At 38.4% G+C, this 7,953-nt stretch overlaps 1 non-coding gene across 1 annotated transcript; it reads right to left on the bottom strand.

Moving 5' to 3' along the window:
- Positions 1 to 1,055: 1,055 nt before the first annotated feature.
- Positions 1,056 to 1,174, bottom strand: LOC120042962. Its single transcript, XR_005476285.1, has one exon. It is a non-coding gene; the product is annotated as a 5S ribosomal RNA (ribosomal RNA).
- Between the last annotated feature and the right edge of the window lie 6,779 nt (positions 1,175 to 7,953).

Below are 7,953 nucleotides of genomic sequence, written 5' to 3'. Positions count from 1 at the left end.
AGCTCAAACCTTGCTTACATTTCCAGGCCATATATTTCACTCTTGGGGGGGGGGGGGGGGGGGGGCATATCCTATGTTGACACTTATGACAACTTCATGGACTAGGGCCCTATAAAATACGGCACGGAATCCAGACATTCAAACAGAAATTCAACATTATTCAAAAATGTTTTGAACTAAGGAGGAAGTCAACTAAATCCCTTCAACTTGTTAGAAAATGCATTCATTTGCCCAAGTGAATCATAAGACATGAACAAAATGCATCAGTGATTCGTATTTCCACGCAACTTTCAGAAACGGCACAGGACTGCCCAGTTTCTGTGCGCATGCGTGCGGAGCGCGCGCATGTCTACACTTTGTGTAGCCGTTAGCTTATGAGGCTAATGATATAACCTTCTTCTGGTAGAAAAGGAAAGGCTTCCCCCAAAACCTTCTCAATTAAAAGTTAACTGCAAAGTAGCCTATGCCAGCCTGGCAGAATTATATCATGATTATTTGCATCAATCCAGTGGCCATTTGTTTTGCAAACTCCGCAATAACACGAGCGCTACAACACGAGCGCTACAGCAACACCGCTTAACCAAACTAAGGTCTCTTCCTGGCGCACACTTGCGTTTAAGGGTAACTACAAAAGTGGTCTCCTGATAGGGTTTAAACATTGTCATGGACATCCAATCGTGTTGTTTTTCTATTAATAAAAAAGGTTTATTTTGAGAGCGAAAACCTGCAGAAACAGGGACGAACGGGGAAAAGTAAATGGAGAAAAGGGGGAATTTGGGGGGGGGGGGGGGGGGATCAGGCAAAACATTGAAGGGATTTTACAGGGCCCTAACGGACTACAGACATTGACAGTCTCCTAGCCTAAAAACAAATGCTGAATGTACTGCCTACATTTTGAGGGAAACGCACGGTCCATTATTTGATTTGATCAGGGCAGGGCAGGGAAGCACTAACAAACTGCATTTAGTCCAATAAAAGACATGATATTATTAGGGTGATAAATAAAAGGCAGTTGCTCCACGCATGACACAAGAGAACCCTCTACTGGAGCAAAAAGCTTACAGCACCTGGTATTCCCAGGCGGTCTCCCATCCAAGTACTAACCAGGCCCGACCCTGCTTAGCTTCCGAGATCGGACGAGATCGGGCGTATTCAGGCTGGTATGGCCGTAAGCGAAGGGCAAACTCTTGGTACACTATATAAAGGCAATGTGTCGCTCACTCATCGGGAGACAGAGGAATGTCCACGTTGTGACTCAACACACTGAAAAAGCTCAAACCTTGCTTACATTTCCAGGCCATATATTTCACTCTTGGGGGGGGGGGGGGGGGGCATATCCTATGTTGACACTTATGACAACTTCATGGACTAGGGCCCTATAAAATACGGCACGGAATCCAGACATTCAAACAGAAATTCAACATTATTCAAAAATGTTTTGAACTAAGGAGGAAGTCAACTAAATCCCTTCAACTTGTTAGAAAATGCATTCATTTGCCCAAGTGAATCATAAGACATGAACAAAATGCATCAGTGATTCGTATTTCCACGCAACTTTCAGAAACGGCACAGGACTGCCCAGTTTCTGTGCGCATGCGTGCGGAGCGCGCGCATGTCTACACTTTGTGTAGCCGTTAGCTTATGAGGCTAATGATATAACCTTCTTCTGGTAGAAAAGGAAAGGCTTCCCCCAAAACCTTCTCAATTAAAAGTTAACTGCAAAGTAGCCTATGCCAGCCTGGCAGAATTATATCATGATTATTTGCATCAATCCAGTGGCCATTTGTTTTGCAAACTCCGCAATAACACGAGCGCTACAACACGAGCGCTACAGCAACACCGCTTAACCAAACTAAGGTCTCTTCCTGGCGCACACTTGCGTTTAAGGGTAACTACAAAAGTGGTCTCCTGATAGGGTTTAAACATTGTCATGGACATCCAATCGTGTTGTTTTTCTATTAATAAAAAAGGTTTATTTTGAGAGCGAAAACCTGCAGAAACAGGGACGAACGGGGAAAAGTAAATGGAGAAAAGGGGGAATTTGGGGGGGGGGGGGGGGGGGATCAGGCAAAACATTGAAGGGATTTTACAGGGCCCTAACGGACTACAGACATTGACAGTCTCCTAGCCTAAAAACAAATGCTGAATGTACTGCCTACATTTTGAGGGAAACGCACGGTCCATTATTTGATTTGATCAGGGCAGGGCAGGGAAGCACTAACAAACTGCATTTAGTCCAATAAAAGACATGATATTATTAGGGTGATAAATAAAAGGCAGTTGCTCCACGCATGACACAAGAGAACCCTCTACTGGAGCAAAAAGCTTACAGCACCTGGTATTCCCAGGCGGTCTCCCATCCAAGTACTAACCAGGCCCGACCCTGCTTAGCTTCCGAGATCGGACGAGATCGGGCGTATTTTTTTTTTTTTTTTTTTTATTATAAAAAAGTTTCAATTACAATATTTTATCAAATGTACAATACACAAAAACCGAGACTAACATAGGCAGGTGAACAATTCACCCCCTATCAAATCAAAGAACTCAAATAAATAAAATACAACAAAAACTAATAAAAGCCTAACATAAATTCCAATCTCACAAAACAGGCATGTTGAAATCAACTCTTCCGAACAACTATGAAAACCAATAAATTAATAAACATACCAATACTTTCAAAAATTATAAGTGATTCTTCCACCATCCACGTTTGAAATCAACCCACTCCCCTCCACAAAAGCTTCATCAAAACATTCCTTTCCATAACAATAAAACATATCTATATGCTTCTTTAACAATACTACAAAAATATCCCACACCCTTACCTTCTTCCCCTCAAAAAAAGCATAATTCCTCCTACAAAAAATAGCATACCTCAAGAAACTCAAAACAACATTCAACAAACCCACATTAACACCCTCACATTTACCAGACACGCCAAATAACACCAATTCATCCCACACATATTTTTTCAAAATATCACCCCCCCAGTTTCTATGAATCATTCCCTTTACTTTACAAAATAAATCTTTTAACTCCTTACATTCCACAAACAAATGCATTAAATTTTCCGGTGACTCACCACATAAGTCACATTCTCTATTTATTTCCCTATTGATTTGATGTAAAACCACTTTTGTATATATACGATTATGCCTTATTTTAAAATCGTTACTTTCACATTCCATACTATTATATTTTACATTTAAAGTTTTCCATATCTTTTTTACGTCCAAAGTCGGAAAAATTCCTTTCCAAACTTTCTCCGCAGCTGGCCTTTTCACATTTTTCTCTACCATTATTTTATAGAATCTTTTCACTGGGATACTAGATAAATGAGCCTTCTCCTTACTGTTACCAATAAACAAATTTGGAAAGACAAATAAATCTTCCCTAACAACTTCACTATTTATTAAATCCACCCATTTACTTGGTATACTTTCTTTTATCTTCTCATACATATTTCTCACTGTTCCCCTACCCACCTCTACATCCCATTCATGGATGGTATCAAAAATAGCTTCCTCAGGAAAAAAACCTGGAATTACCTCATATGTGTAATCTTTTATTTGTCTAAGACCTGCACTCATGAATACTTCACTATATAACACCTTTTCTTTGTACTTAAGTTTCTCATTCAGAAAAACAGGATGATTCATAATTAGGTCAATATGCCCACACTCATAATACACATTAGGCAACAACTCTGCCCATGCATTTAACACTTCTTTATAAAAATCTGGTACCTTTTCACACATTTTCCTTTTAAGACCCATCAACAAACCATTATCTTCACATCCACCACTCTCATCTAAATAGACTTTGAAAAAATGTTTCCAGCCATAATCTAAGCTGTCATACAAATATTTCTTTACTATTTTTATCCTAATAGCTTTTCTTTTAACATCCAAATCTACAAGTTTTAAACCTCCATCATCATAGTCTGCTATCAATGTTTTCTGCGCAATTCTAACACCTTTACCATCCCATATAAAATTAGACACCACATTATTCAATTCATTTAGAACCCACTCTGGCATGTCTAGAACTCCCAAAACATACACAAGTTTAGATGATACCAAAGCATTTACTACAATTATTTTACCTTTTAACTTTAATTTTCTATTTTTCCAGAAATTCAAAGTTTGCTTGATTTTATTGAGGATCCCTGTCCAAGTTATATCCCTTGCCTCTTTCTCCTCTACACCAATATGTACTCCCAGCACCTTCATAAAATCCTTAGCTACCTTAAATGGAATCTCACACTTATTTGCATTGATATCCCCAAAGAACATAATTTCCGTCTTCTCTATATTAACTTCAGCCCCCGATGCCTTACAATAGATATCTATGATTTTCATAATGCTTTCAATGCTACCTACATCCTTCACAGTAAAAGTAGTGTCATCAGCGTACTGATGTATAACACTGACACCACCACCTGGGATTCCAACACCCCTCACCTCTTTGTCTCCAAGTATTAAAACAGCTAAAGGTTCCGTAGAAACACTGTACAACAGAGCTGACAAAGGACAACCCTGCCTTACTGACCTCTCTATAGGGAAAGTATCTGTTAACACTCCGTTACATTTAACACAACTTTTTGCTCCACTATACAACAAGTTAATCCAAGATACAAATTTTGGCCCAAAACCAAACCTCTCCAAAGTCTGTAGTAGAAAACTATGTTCCACTTTATCAAAAGCTTTCTTAAAATCTAAACTTAAAACTATACCACCTTCATTTTTCATTTGATTAACAACATCTCTAATTGTACAAATTACATCGGCAACATCTCTTCCGGGTATTCCGTAGGCTTGTGTTGATGTAATAATACTTCCAATCACCATTTTCATCCTATTAGCCAAAACTTTAGTCAGTATTTTATAATCTGAATTCAGAAGACTAATAGGCCTATAATTTTCTAACTTTAACCTACTGCCTCTATTTTTAAACAAGATGGTTAACATACCAATTGACATAGACTCAGGGATTTCCTTATTCTCTTCCATATACTGAAAAACCTTCAATAAAATGGGTGCCAAAATATCCACAAAAGCTTTATAGAATTCATTTGTTAAACCATCCAAACCTGGACTTTTATTTCCTTGAGTGTTCTCAATTGCTTTCTTGATTTCCACAATTGAAATATCTTCATCACACATCATTCTATCTGCCTGAGATACTTTGGCACTGATTTTCTCCAACACTTTTGCAACACACACTTTGTCCACATCATTCTTTTTATAAAGATTTCTGTAAAAGGATTCAACTGAATCTAAGATGTCAACAAAATCATTTACCTTTACACCTTTTTCATTTTCTAATTCTACAATATAACTCTTAAATTTCTTTCGTTTTTCAAGCCCCAGAAAAAAGGAAGTACATTTCTCTCCCTCCAAGGCGTACTGTGCCTTACTCCTAACAATAGCCCCTAAACATTTCTTTTTTTCATAAAACCCTAGCTCTGCATGGATTTTCAAATAGTTCACAACATCATAGTCTGGATCAGCATCAGCCTTTTCAAGTTCATGTAACATCCTATTTCTAAGCATTTTTTCTTTCTGCTTATCTAAACGGTTACGATTTTTAGAGTACCTAATACTCCTGTTTTTTACTTTAACTTTCACTTCCTCCCACCATAAACACACATTCTCTTTTAACAGTACATTAGACATTTCATCCTCGATACATTCAACAATTTCCTTTATATAACTTTCTTCCTTTAACAGACTGGCATTTAAACACCAGACACCTCCCCCCCTCATCTCCACAGCAAAACCTATCTGAAATGACATTACTGCATGATCACTGTATGCTGTAAAATTATATGTCATCTTCTGAACCTGCTGTACCACATCTACCTTTGCTAAACATAAATCAATTCTACTTTGTTTTAGTTCATTTAACACCACCTGCCTTCTCGAAAACTCTCTTCTATTTACATTTTCAGCCCTCCATATATCTACAAGATTTTCCTTATTCATTAATTCCCGTAAAGCATTTCTAGACGAATCATGTCTGAAACTATCACATCTCGAGACATCCATTCTAGTACACTTCACGTTAAAATCTCCTACTAGTATACAGTTCTCTGAACACAGTGTTCTTAGGTTATTAAACATATCTCTCCTTTCCGCTTCAATATTCGAAGCATAAACATTAATTAGACGAAAAATGACATTTTGCACTTCAAACTCAATAACAATAATTCTTCCCTGATTATCTGCATATACCTGCTTGACATTTTTAACCACATCATTTTTTACCAAAATAGCCACTCCACATGTTTTATCACTTCCGTGACTACAAAAAATGAGCTCAGACCATTTGCTCTTAATTTCCAGCATTTTGGCGTCCGTCCAATTAGTCTCTTGAAAACACCACATGTCCGTTTCAACAGACACCAAAACCTGCTCCAATTTGTTCATATTTCTTAAACTGTTGCCATTTAGTGATGCAACTCTAATCATTGTTAATATATGCAGAAATATAGCCAAAAACAAACATGTCATTTCAAAATAGACTTTTTCTTTTTTCCAGATCCCGTCACCTCCTTAGCTTTCACTAATGCTCTCTTATTTCTAGCAAACCGCTGAAAATCCTCAATATCTATTTCTTCGTCTGACTCCTGACTTGTACTTGTAAGGGGAGCAACATCCAAGCCTTTTGTAAAACATTCTTTAACAGTGCCATCAACTCCAGTGGACCCAGCCCTCTCCTTGGTTTCATTTTCACACAGGTTTAAAGCTGGTTCAGGCACCTGAGAAGCACCTTGCACCATCTCTACCTGTGTATCCAATTCACCAATCATGTGCTGCTGCTCCACCTTGTCAGCAGCAGAGACCAAGACTGCGTCTCGAGTACTGCCAGAAGGCATTACATACTCTCCAAGCATATCTATAGCTGTCTCTGGAATCACCTGCGACACACTTTCCATATCACTCTCTTCCTCCCCCTCCATAGTCTCACTCCTCTCAACCTCTTCTTCAGTAATGAGGTCCAGTGTTTGCAGAAATAAGACATCCTTTTCCTTCTTACATTTACATCTGTCCTTAGGTCTGTCACACCTTCTACACATATCACCGATGTTCGAACATTCTCTGGCATAATGTCCTTGTTCACCACATTTATGACATACAAATTCTGGACATTCTTTGAGTATGTGTCCCGGTTGAATACATAGTCTACATACCTTCACTTGGTTATCGTGGATCACTCGGAAATATTCAAATCCTTCTACAGTATTGAATTTGGTTGAGTAAGGTAATGATTGCACACTGTCCGTAAACTTCACCTTACAAAATCTCGTCCCGTCCACAATGTCCGTTCCTGGCCACATCCTCCTCTTGATTGGTGTTGTTGCGTTCACATTCCATCCTTGTAATTTGTCATGTATTTCCTCATCCGTAATATATGCCGGCATGTTCAAAAAGGACACCACAAGTTCATCATTTCCCAGTTCTTTCGCCATTATTTGACAGCTCTTTATTTTTAGCCCGTCTAGTAGTCTTTCTTTTCCTTTCGCGTGTGACATGGTTATTTCGTACTTATTTCTGTCCTTCATTCTACATCCCAATATCATTCCACATACTTCTTTTATTCCTCTCAGCAATTCCATCGTTGTTATTTTTTCTTCTCCAATAACTTCCACGTTCACCGTCAATTCTTTCTCATATTTTCTTCTCCTCAACTCTTCATTCGACGCTCTTTTTTCTCCGTTGTCCATTCTCATTGTTGTTGTTATTCTTGATGTCGAAGCCATTGTATCCGTCCAATTATTTTACTTAGAATCCCCCAAACAGCTCACGCCGTTGGGGGATAAAAACGCAAATATTTACAAAGAAAATAAGCTACACTCCCCACACAAACTTCCAAACTTAAAGTATATAAACCAGCAAAACCAAAAACGATTTTCTCTCTACAAACAATCACAAACAATCCAACACCTGC

This window comes from Salvelinus namaycush, unplaced genomic scaffold (genome assembly GCF_016432855.1).
Source record: "Salvelinus namaycush isolate Seneca unplaced genomic scaffold, SaNama_1.0 Scaffold819, whole genome shotgun sequence".
Classification (NCBI taxonomy): domain Eukaryota; kingdom Metazoa; phylum Chordata; class Actinopteri; order Salmoniformes; family Salmonidae; genus Salvelinus; species Salvelinus namaycush.
This window is presented reverse-complemented; position numbering and strand designations above follow the sequence as displayed.